The sequence below is a fragment of the Chelonoidis abingdonii genome, chromosome 1 (assembly GCF_003597395.2).
Source record: "Chelonoidis abingdonii isolate Lonesome George chromosome 1, CheloAbing_2.0, whole genome shotgun sequence".
In the NCBI taxonomy this organism is placed as follows: domain Eukaryota; kingdom Metazoa; phylum Chordata; order Testudines; family Testudinidae; genus Chelonoidis; species Chelonoidis abingdonii.
The window spans coordinates 140734909-140747218 of record NC_133769.1 but is presented as its reverse complement, the minus strand read 5'-3'; the positions used below and the strand labels follow the sequence as shown (position 1 = coordinate 140747218).

The following is a 12310-nucleotide window of genomic DNA, read 5'->3' as shown; positions in this document are numbered from 1 at the left end:
CGCACACTTCTCCGCCCCCCCATGTGCCAAAGGTTACCAATCCCTGGGATAGGGGAAGTGGGGGCCCAGCATGTGGATCCCCTTTGTTTGGAGCGGGGAAAGTAATCAGACACATAACACCTTTTAGCCCACTATGCCTGTGTAGGGGAATAGGATGGGTTCTTGCACAGTGAGTAGAACTTAGGACCCATGGCAGAGACATCTAGGTACTCAATCCTGAAGGGTGCTGAACCCTCAGTGTGAAATGAGGCTGTTGTGCACCTCACAAGAGATGCTCAACAACATAAAGGGCTGGGCCCCTTGACGTTTGAGAGATTCAGAGGGTGGGAGGAAGAAGATTTCACAGAAAGGAGTGCCATGTATCAAGTGTCAAGCATCTGTTTTGTGACTCAGTGCAGGGCAAATCCTGCCCCAGACCCTCTCCATGGACATGAAAGACCCCCTAGAGGTAGAACTGGTGTTGGTTCTGCTACACAGTGTCAGAGAGAAGCTTTGCACTCACCTCCATGGGGGTTTCCTGTGTGCCAGTTCACGGGAGCTGCTATTGTGGAGAGATGAGCCCAGAAGATCCCCTGCTACATGGGAGCATGATAAAGTTGTGAGGGTACACTCCTCAACTTCAAACAAGCTCATGTTCAGCAAAGCTGAAGGGTGGGGGAAGTCAAAGACAGATCTATGCAATTGTTATGTCTCTCCAATCCCAGGGGGAGCTGTGAGTTAAATTGATCCTTAGTGCAACTTAGAGCAGCCACAGGGCTGCTCTAACTTGTGCCAGCTAAGATGATTCCGTAGACACTGTATCCTGACCCTGAAATCCCATCAAACACCCCCTTTCACTTCTTTTCATTCCCTTGCTGCTCTGAGCTTCCCCAGACATGCCTCCTAGACTTGGGGAGGAGGAGATGTTATGCCACCTTTACACCAATCCAGGATTCCTGCACACTTGGAGCAATTTCATCAGCCTCTCTAGGGCCCATTGGTCTGGTAGCACAAAGGGACTTAAGTCAGGGCAGAAGATCTGGCCTATGGTGATTAGTTTAGCCAATGGACTGGAGTAACTTTCACAGAACAGCTTTGCACCTTTTGAGGGAGGATTCCACCCCACTCCCCCTCAAGGAGTTAATCTGCTGCAACCTCTAACACTTGATCTGGATCACAGAGGGTAGATTTTGGCCAAATGGTGTTGGTGTTAGTCTCTCTGAGATGTGTTATAGCTCAACCTGCATTGTGCCCTTCTAATTAATGCTCCTGTCTTTGCAAGATACGGTGCATAGAAAGAAAAACACATCCAGCTTCTCCTCTCTCATTAGAATTCTGCTGTTCCTTCTCCCCAATTTTCCATTACCTTGTGTGTGTGTGAGGGGGGGGTGCGTGAGTGTGTGTGTGCATTTTTCTGCCTTCTGAGATGAGCTGGTGATTGTCACCATGAATAGGTGGCAGAGAAAAAGCTTTTATTGATTGCTTAGTGTTGTAATTTCTTGATTGTCCTTGAAGGAACCCCCGGGTTTTGCAGCTGACCCTGAGCTGTAGCATCAAGAAATCATGTATTTTTTTCCTACAGCGTTGCTACTATTTTTAGCCTTGGCCGTTTTCTCAGGAGCTTCACAATCTATTTTTGAAAGCCTTGGCAGGCAGCCAAGCCACTGTTAATTTCTAGGGGGAGTGGGCGGTAGAGGAGAGGGAGTGGCTTGGTGTCTGCATTACCAACACCAGACATGATTAACGTGTGTCATTTGAAACCCACCAGCATGCTGCATTTGTGTGACTGAGTTTTGCAGATGAAAGCCCCAGTATGCAATACTTTTTTTTGAAGCAGAATCTCTGTGCTTCTTTCATTTCCCCCTTTTGTGAAACAAGCTTTGGTCTGACCTCCCAGTTGCTCACTGCTGCATGAACCTGATTTGCCCATTATTAGATCATCTAGAGCAACTCAATCCGATTTAGTCCAAGGGTATGGCTACACTTACATTTTTGCAGCGCTGGTAGTTACAGGTGTGGTCGTACAGCTGTGTAGGGCCAGCGCTGCAGTGTGTCCACACTGACAGCGACCGCGCTGCAGTGTGTCCACATTTGCAGCATTTGCAGCGCTGTTGTGAGTGGTTCATTGTGGGCAGCTACCCCACAGAGCACCTCGTCCCATTTTGGGCGCTGTGGGGTGGAAAGGGACGGAAGGGTGCGGGTCATTCCGCTTGCCTGTTCCAACGACCCGTGCTGCATCGCTTTCCCTTTTCAGCTGTTTGGTGCCATTGTGAGTCTGCCGCGCGTGATTCAGTAAGAAAATGGAGCCCGAGCTGCTGAGGACTTGCTAATGACATGTTGCCAGCTACATCACATCTGCAGTTGAGCTATTCCTTATGCTTCCAAAGTGACAGTGAGGCAGAGCTCAGAGATGAATATAGATTCGGCTGACGTGCCTGACACTACATTGCTTGTGCTACGTAACGGACGTGCTCAGCACCGTGGAAACGCCGCCTTTGGCTCGGGAAAACAAGCACTGAGTGGTGGGATCACACTTGTCATGCCAAGTCTGGGATGACGCATCAGTGGCTGCAGAACTTTAGGATGGAAAAAGCCATCTCTTCATGGGACTGTGTGCTGAGCGTCGCACCAAGCCCTGCAGTGCAAGGACGCAAGACTGAGAGCTGCCCTGTCACTGGAGAAGCGGGTGGCTGTTGCAGTCTGGAAGCTGGCAACTCCAACAGCTATCAATCGGTCGCAATACCAGTTTGGAGTGGAAAGTCGACCATTGGAATAGTGGTAATGCAAGTTTGCAGGGCCATTAATCGCATTCCTCTAAGAAGAACCATGACTCTGGGAATGTGCAGTACATTCTGGATGGCTTGCACAAAATGGTTTCCCTAAGACTGTGGAGGGCAATAGATGGGACGCATATTCCTATTCGCACACCCCCCTGGCATCCGAGTACGTTAATCGGAAGGGGTATTTCTCTATGGTTCTCAGGCGCTTTGTGGATCACCGTGGGGTTTCACTGATACATGTTACACAGGATGGCCTGGAAAGGTGCATGAGCACGCATCTTTCTGGAACAGGGCATGTTCAGGAAAAGCTGCAGGCAGGGACTTATTTTCACCCAGACACAATCACAGTGAGGGACGTCAAAATGCCCATGTGATTCTTGGAGACCCTGCTTACACCGTTAATGCCTTGGCTCATGAAACCTATACGGGAAGCTTGACAGGAGCAAGGACCATCTCACAACTACAGGCTGACGCCGTGCAGATACCGTGGAGTGGCGTTTGGCGTTTAAAGGGAGATGGAAAGTCTCTACGGGAAGGCTAGGCGTGGGGGGGGGGGGGGTTCCTCTTAACACCCGTGGGGGATGGGGCGGGGGGAGTCTGGGGGGCTGGTGGGGGAAAGCAGCAATCCAGCGATTATAGACGCGTGCTGTATCCCATTGAATCTTCGAACTTTGCACTGTGAAGCGGATATGCGGTACTCTATCCGTCTTAAGCAACCTGATGCTCAGGGATGCCTTAAAGGAGCAATTTGAGGCTGAAAGCCAACAGTAATGTTGGGTGCCTTCCACAGGAGTGAAGTGCAGTGGTTGCAATGATTTGCAGTGCCTATTTTTCACTTGTGGTACAGTATGTTTACTTTCTGTAATAATAAAAACTGTTTTAAAAGACAAGAAATCCTTTATTAAAAATACAGTACATAAAACAGGCAGGGGGGTAGGGTGATGAGCAGTAAAGTCAGAGGTTTGAATATGTCCTTCCTTGAGTGCTGTGCAATGCCTGCTGCACTTCAGGATTAATATGCTGCATGGTGATGGGGTTGAGTGCATAGGGTAAGGGTCGTAGTTCTCAGGGCTGTTAGGTGAACGTATGGGTGTTGGGGGCAGCTGGTGGTGGTAAGAACCAGGATGCTGGAGAAGGGTGTTTTGAGGAAACAGTGGGGCACAATGGGTTGAGCTTTGGGATGGGGGAGGAAGGCACGGTAGTGCTCTGCCTGCATGGCTAGCATTGACTGCATGAGGTCTGTGTGGCGTTCCAGGATGCTTAGCAGCCGATCTGTGCTTCTCTTGGTAGCCAATTCCTTTCTCTTGGCAGCCTTTTCCTTTCTCTTGGCAGCCTGTTCCTTTTTCCTGCTTTCCTTTTCCCTCCAGTCTTGCAACTTTTTATTATCTGTGGAATACAGATTCATAACTGCTTTCACCAGCTCCTCCTTATTCTTCCTTGGTTTTTTTTCTTAAGTTTCGTAGTTTTTCAGAAGTCTGCGCTGATGGAGCAGTATCCAAGGTCACTTTAAAAAAAAAACACAGAGATAAACTTTTACTACAGAGCCTGTATTGTTTTTTAAGACTATTTGTAGCATCATTTACACATTGCGAGCATAGCACAGAGAGGCCGCAGCTGCAGAGAGAAATGGTGAGTTTCCCCACACGCGGCTCACCTGGGAAGGGGGGGCTGCTTGACTCTGGGATCCATGGGGTTTCTGTGACTTGGGAAAGCAAAGAGCAGCTAGGGAAATAGCAGGAACCCCTACACCCACATCTGCCACAAGGTACTCCTCAGAGCCACTGACACCGGCTCACCTCTGCTTGACCACATGGTCTGCCACAGCAGGTACTCCTCTGCCAGAGCCAGAGCCATCTTGCACACGCGGCTCACCTGGGAAGGGGGGGCTGCTTGACTCTGGAATCCATGGGGTTTCTGTGACTTGGGGAAAGCAAAGAGCAGCTACAGGGAAATAGCACTTAACAGTATCCCTGCATTTTCCACAGAATTTTAACCTCCCCGATATCTCGCTGCTCCGGGTCACCTGGGAGAGCGGGAGGGTCTTCTACAGCTATGTGGATTCCGCCCTGGTCCCTACGCAGCTTGCCTGTGTGCAGCAATGGTCCCCCCACCCCTCACGGCACAATGGCGCGGACGCGTTAGCCTGACTGGGACAAGGACCACGGTGGCTCTCCCTATAAACTTGCGGAAGCGCATTGCACACGCTCTGGCTGAAACTTTTGAAGAGATTACAGAGGCAGATTACCGCGACGTGATAGACCAAATCAATGGGCTATTCCACATCTAGGCATGCTTGCAGGCAGCCATAGCCCCCCTCCTCCCAAAACATTTCCATCCTTATAATAAAAGCTTCTTACCGGGAACAGGCTCCTCTGCTGGTTCCTCACTACCAAGTCCCAGCGGCTGCGACTGGCTAGCTTCTTCCTGGCTGGAAAATAGCTCCTGGCTGCATGACTCCTGGGAGTCTCCAAACACCTCAGTAGCCTCCCTCTCGGGTTCCTCTACACCCTCCCCTCCTCTCCAGGCTCTGAACTGTCCATCGTGATCCTCGGATTGGCAGTGGGGTTACATCCAAGTATCGCATCCAGCTCCTTGTAAAAACGGCAGGTCGTGGGGGCAGCACCTGAGCGGCGGTTTCCCTGACGTGCTTTGCAGTAGGCACTCCGCAGCTCCTTTACCTTAACCCTGCACTGCACCGCGTCCCGGTCATAGCCCCTGTATTGCATTGACTTTGATATCTGGCCGTAGGTATCATAATTTCTACGGCTGGAGCGCAGCTGTGCCTGCACAGCTTCCTCACCCCAAACACTGATGAGATCCTGCAGCTCGGCAGTGCTCCATGCTGGGGCTCGTTTGGGGCGTGGAGGCATGGTCACTGATTGATTGATTGCACTCACGCCTCGCTGAGCAAACAGGAGGGGATTTTAAAATTCCTCGCTGACCTGAGCCCAGGGCAAAACGGAAGGGGATTTTTAAAATTCCCGGGGCATTTAAAGGGCGGGTCACCTGAGCCCAGGGCAGTGGAGTGCGACCTCCTAGTGCCTGAGGATGACCAGAGAGGCTGAAAAGGTATGCTGGGATACCTCCTAATACCCTGGAGGCCAATTACAGCGCTGGTGAGTGTCCACACCTGATGAGCAGCGCTGCATCACCAGCGCTGGATTCGCTACACCCGTAGCAGACCAAGTGTACAGCCAGCGCTGCAGACAGGGAGTTGCAGCGCGGGCTGAGCTTTGTAAGTGTGGACACCGAGTAAGTTGCAGCGCTGTAACCCCCTCACCAGCGCTGCAACTTGCAAGTGTAGCCAAGGCCCAAGTGTTGCAGCTTCACAAAAGCTTTTTCTTTGCTTTGCTTTGGGATTTTAATGTTACCTTAATATTGGGAACTAGTTAATAATAGCCTAATTCTGAACTTTAGTAATGAGAGCTTAAAAGACTTTACATCTGTGAAGTGGCCTTGTAAATGTTTATTATTATTTTCAGTGGAATTTCCCTATCAGGAACAGAATATTTCACAGATTTAAAAGGAGCCAGGCTAAGAAAAAAGCCAGGGGAAAAAAGTAGAGAATAGCCACATAAAGATGTGGGGCCAGATCTTCAGCTGATGTAAATGAGCCCAGCTCCAATGAAGCGAATCAAACTGAGAATCTGGCTCATGGAATCTGTAGAAAACCCTGTTGGAAAAGAGCTAGATATTTAAATAGTCAAGTAAAACAATGTACATATAAGGCTAAGGTGGTGTATTCTAGCTAGGTTCTTATATCACACCCTTCACCATGGTATCTGAACACTTTTCACACATCCCCACTCAAAGCTCCAATATGTTGATTTATTAATCCTAGAATGGGAGTCAACTTCATCATTGTCTAGTGTTTCACTTGTCCAGCTAACTGGCTTCCTCAATTCTGATAGCGTTGGGCACTATGCTACCCTCTTGTTTCATGAGAGTAAGGGAGCAAAAAGCCTGATTCCTTTTGGTGGTGTTGTGGGGACTGGAAGTGCGTTGTGCTGCTACTGTTAGTTTTCAAAAACAGCAGTTCCCTTAAGCGACTCACAACCGCAAGAGGTCTAACAGAGCCATTGTCTAAATCAGGGGTAGTCAATTAGTTTTAGTCAAGGTCCAGATTTCTTGGCCAAGGTATCGTCAAGATTCAGACTCTGTAGAAAATAATTTAAAAAATCCCAATAATTATAATAAATAAATAAAAAGTTTTAGGTTTTTGTTCAAAAGTGCCTGGCACGTCAGATTTGGGCTGCAGTTTGCCTATTTACTATCCCTTTAACCCCGTGGTTCTCAACCTCTGAAGGTACACAGAGGTCTTCTTGGGGGTACATCAACACATCTAGATATTTGCCTAGTTTTACAACAGGCTACAGAAAAAGCATTAACTTAAGGACAATGACTTGTTTATACTGCACTATATATTATTGTGATGAGGTGGAGTAGCTTCCCACTGAGCCAGAGAGGGAGGAGCCAACTGCTAAACCAGAGTGGGTGAAGCCTGAGAGGGCTCACTCCACCCACCGGAAGTCAAAGGGCGAGACAGGAAGTATAAAGGATCAACTCTGTAGCTCGGTTGGGAGGAAGCAGCTGGAGGAGACTGATGCCTCCCGCCTGCACCCAGAGGTAGAGCCCAAAGACAGGCCTGCGTTTGTCTGCTGTCTACCTGAGCCAAGCTGTCAGGCAATAGATTGTCTGATGCTCTGCCCCGCCTCATAGGACAGAGAAGCACCCCGGCCTGAGCATCTAGACTGTGTTGGGTGCTCACGCAGTCCTGAGCCCCTTGGCTGACTATTGCTCGGCCCTAATGGTAGGGCAAAGCCCATTAATTGGTTGGTGCCCCGCCCTGCCTGAGGGCCCAGGGCATTCCTAGACTACTTCACTGCTCTGGCCTAACTCTGGGCCAGAGCCCCTTAACTGTTGGTGCCCTGCCCTGCCCTGCCTGAGAGCCTGGGGCTGTAGACTGCTATTGCCCTATTTGCTTTGCCCCGTCTCAGGGCTAGAGCCTCAGACTATGTAATCCGCTACTAATTCCCTGACTGTGGGCAGAGCCCCGTGATACAGTGAGGCGGAGCGGCCTCCCACTGAGCCAGAAGGGGAGGAGCTACCATTAAACCACTACAACTATAAACTGAAATGTAAATACAATATTTATACTCCAATTTATTTATTTATAATTATACGGTAAAAATGAGAAAGTCAGCAATTTTTCTGTAACAGTCTGTGGTGACACTTCTGTATTTTTATGTCTGATTTTGGTAAGCAAGTAGTTTTTAAGTGAGGTGAAACTTGGGGTGCACAAGACAAATCAGACTCCTGAAAGTGGTACAGTAGTCTGGAAAGGTTGAGAGCCACTGGTCTAACCTATCCTACATTCCTTATTGCTTAATCTCATTCCTATCTCTCCCTTAAAAAACAACAACAAGAAAAAAAACAACACAACATTCCAAGCCAGATTCTCAGCGGGTGTAAATCAACATTGCTCCAGTGGAGTCAATAGAGCTACCCTGACTTCCTAGGTACAGCTATGAGTCTGGCTCTTTAGCTCATTCTGGGCTCTCTGGAAGGATGTTGACTTTCTCTAGCTTCTTCTTCTAAGAGTATCAGGGTTGGAAGGGACCTCTAAAGGTGATTTAGTCCAACCCCCTGCTCAAAGCAGGACTAATCCCCAGATTTTTGCCCCCGCTCCCTAAATGGCCCCCTGAAGGATTGAACTCATAACTCTGGGTTTAGGAGACTAATGCTCAAACCACTGAGCTATCCCTTTACTAAATTCTTCTTTGTGAAGTACCTAGGTTTTACAAACTGCTTTTTATGGTATATCCTGAAAACACTAGTTGCTTTTCACTGATGAAAGTCTTAAGAGAGATTCTAAATGGTAACTCCACAATGGATTTTGATCATTTAAATACTAAATTGAATCTAGCTGACTCTAAAACCTCTTTTGTTCCCAGCTAAACTATGTTAAATTTTTTTCTAAAAAAAAACAACCCTCACCTCCATGTCTCCTTAATACAAGAGTCTATCAGAAAGGTCACTCTTTGTATAAAGGATACATTTTTAAATAGTTTATATAGGATTAAAACATTGTTATAGAGTCCAGTAGCTTAAAAGGGTGCTTGTAGCTGCCTATAACATCTTCTACCGACATGCTTAAAACCACCTGAAATACACACTACACATTTCTGTAACATGCTTGTGACCTCTATTAGTCATTTATTAGTGTGACCAGGAAAACTGTACAGAAAGCAGCCAGGCCACTGCTATCAATAGCTAAATTGTTTTTTCTATAAGAATCTGATTCCTACCCACAATCCCTTGCATCCTGCATTGATACAAAAATGGAGTGATGAAAATAATTTTAATATCACTAAATACCTCATTCAGTGCAAAATCTGCTGCAAGTTTAACAGAGTTTCTTACAGTAAGTTTGCCCAATGGAGCCTGCACTCCGCTAATAGTGGTGATGCCATAATTTCCCAGCTAATCTTTCATATGTTACATGATCTTGAGAAAAGTTCTGATTGTCTCAGACATTACTTAGGCACCGGTTTAACACAGTTTGAAGCACGTACCTAATTTTAAATATACGAGTTGTCCTACTGGAGTCAATGGGATTACTCACGTGTTTAAAGTTAGGCATATGCTTAAACATCTTGTTGAACTGGGACCTTAATTAGGACTCGGAATTATTCCCATTGAAGTCAATGGCAAAACTTTCATTGGAACAGGATTGGGTTCTTAATTCTCACAATATCCTCATGAGATAGGTAAGAAGTATGATAATACCTGTTTTACAGATTGGGCAAATGAAGCACAGACAGGTTGAACAAGTAAGTCATATGGGCTAAAATTTTCACAGCTGAAGCCTAGACCCTCAAAGGTATTTAGGCACCTAACTCCCATGTATTTCAATGATATTTAGGCATCTAAATACCTGTGGGGATCTGGGCCTAGATGCCTAAAGTTAGGCTCCTAAATACATATTTAGGTTCCTGGCTAGTACAGGACTGCTAGTGCCATCAAAACCAATGGTCTGTGTTGAATTTGATGCCAAAGCCATTCTATGCAACGTATTTTACTAAGACTAATTTCCCATGTAGAAATGTGCATATTATAATATCAGCTGAGATAAGTTCAAAGCCTGGCCAAAATTTGCTCTCTATATGGCTTAGAATTGCTTGAAATCCAGGCCAGGTTCACACAGTGCTCAACTCAAGTTCACAAACCTTCTGGTGAACTTCAAAGAACCTTTGAATGAACCAAACCTGAGATTCAGGTTTGGAACCAAACCAAGCCAGAAACCAGATGAGCTTTCCATGGATTTAGGTTTCATTATAAATACTTTGCATACCTCTACATATGTTCCTGTTGGCATGGCATCAGTGTTCAGGGACCCTCCTGGCAAGATGGTTATAGATGGTCAGTAACTCCCTAGTTGTAGCCCTAAGACTTTTTATCTTGGCACTAACCCTCCCTGCGACACACCATGTTCTCACAGATCCCACTTATCCTGAGTAGTGTTCTCTGGGGCTGACGTGGTTGGCTGTGTTCAGAGGAATGACTCTCACTCCAGATGGTTGAAAGACTAACAAGGAATTTATTCAGAGTTATGTACAAATCATGCTGTCTTGTCTTAGATGGAATGGAATCAACAACAACAACATAATTGCAAACCCACCCACATCTGCAAACTAACATTCCAGTGCTGCGTGGTCACCACGGAGTGAGGCAGAATACCCACCTGTCACATCCAACTCTGCTATGCCTCCTAAACTCACAGGCTGGAACAATGCAGCTGTCATGTTGGCTTTGTCTATACTAGAGAACTGAATCCTTGGTAGTATAATAGGATTGAAATGGTGAGCACATCTACATTAGTCATACTCTTTTGGATACAGTTCTGGCCCATGACCACAGATGATTTTTAGTCCATTGTTGAAGTTACATTGCATGCTATGGCAGTTCCTTGCACAGTTATGTGATGCATTGGATTGTGAGAGACTTAAAGCCTTATGGGACTTTGAGGGGATTCTGATAGAAGTCATGAAACTCCTCTAATTTTCTGGAAAATACTGCCATTTCGGAGGCATTTTGTTAAAACTGAGACAAGAATTATTTCCCCTTAGCTTGCTCTTAGCTTGGCCAGATAATTTTCTTCTGATGCTCCTGAGAAGAAAGTGTCAAGCATCTCAGGTGGTTCAAGAGCACAAGTGGAGTCTGCTCTGGCAGGATCTCTGGAGAATCAGTAAATGAGGCCCTCAGGTAATGGAATTCACGTTTCAAAGCTTGTGCCTGTCACCCTGCATTACTGTCTCCATGCTTTATTATTCAAACCATTTCTGCTCTGGGGTTGCAATCTGAAACAAAACAATAGGTCCTCCTCTGAGTCATGCTTGAGTAACTCCACTGAAGTTAAATAAGTGTAAAACAGGTGTAAGTGATGAGAGAAGAATTCAGGCCCAATAATTTTTTGAGAATAAGTTGCTTGGACAGTGGAAGCCAAGGATGCTCCACACTCACAGAAAGTAATCAACATCTCGCAGGAGTGGGCCCAAAATGAGGATGACTCAAACTGATCCGGGATTACCTGATTTCCTTTGAGTCACATTCCCTGTATCAAATTTGGAGGACAGATTTATGTTGCCTTCCAATGGGAAATCTAAAAGATTTAGAGAAAGAAGTATTCTATTTTCTATATAGATTCTTATTCTGCTCTTATCACCATAATATTAGTATGTCTTCCTGTAATGTATTAAATGACGTAACTAACATCTGTCACATATGGTTTGTTCTTTCTCATGCCCTCTCAGCGGGGATATTTGCGCATAGAATGCAGTGCTTTGGTTTGATATGATTTTTATTTTTTAAAATGGAGATAAGCTCTGTGTTTATGCTAGAGAAGGCAGGTTGAAAAAATATGCCTTAAGAACATAAGGATGGCCATACTGGGTCAGACCAATGGTCCATCTAGTCCAGTATCCTGTCTTCCAACGGTGGTCAATGCCAGGTGCTTCAGAGAGAATGAACAGGCGATCATCAAGTGATCCATCCCCTGTCATTCACTCTCAGCTTCTGGCAATCAGAGGCTAGGGACACCCAGAGCATGGGTTTGCATCCCTGGCCATCTTGGCTAATAGCCATTGATGGACCTGTCCTCCAGGAACTTATCTAATTTTTTTTGAACCCCATTATACTCTGGGCCTTCACAATATCCCCCACAAAGAGTTCCATAAGATGGCTGTGCATTGTGAAGAAGTACTTCCTTTTGTTTGTTTTACACCTGCTGCCTATTGATTTCATTGGGTGAACCCTAGTTCTTGTGTTATGCGAAGGGGTAAATAATGCTTCCTTATTTACTTTCTCCACACTGATAATGATTTTATAGACCTTTATCATATTCCCCCTTAGTCATCTCTTTTCCAAACTAAAAAGTCTCAGTCTTTAAATCTCTCCTGAGATGGAAGCTGTTCCATACTCTTAATAATTTTTTGTTGCCCTTCTCTGTACCTTTTCTAATTCTAATATATATATATATATATATATATATA

At 46.1% G+C, this 12310-nt stretch overlaps 1 long non-coding RNA gene across 1 annotated transcript; it reads right to left on the bottom strand.

Annotated features, from left to right (window-relative positions):
- Window positions 1-3636: 3636 nt before the first annotated feature.
- Window positions 3637-5646, bottom strand: LOC142046132 (uncharacterized). The gene is made up of 2 exons (XR_012655068.1): window positions 5117-5646; window positions 3637-4263 (listed from the first exon to the last, which is right to left on the bottom strand). It is a non-coding gene; the product is annotated as an uncharacterized LOC142046132 (long non-coding RNA).
- Between the last annotated feature and the right edge of the window lie 6664 nt (window positions 5647-12310).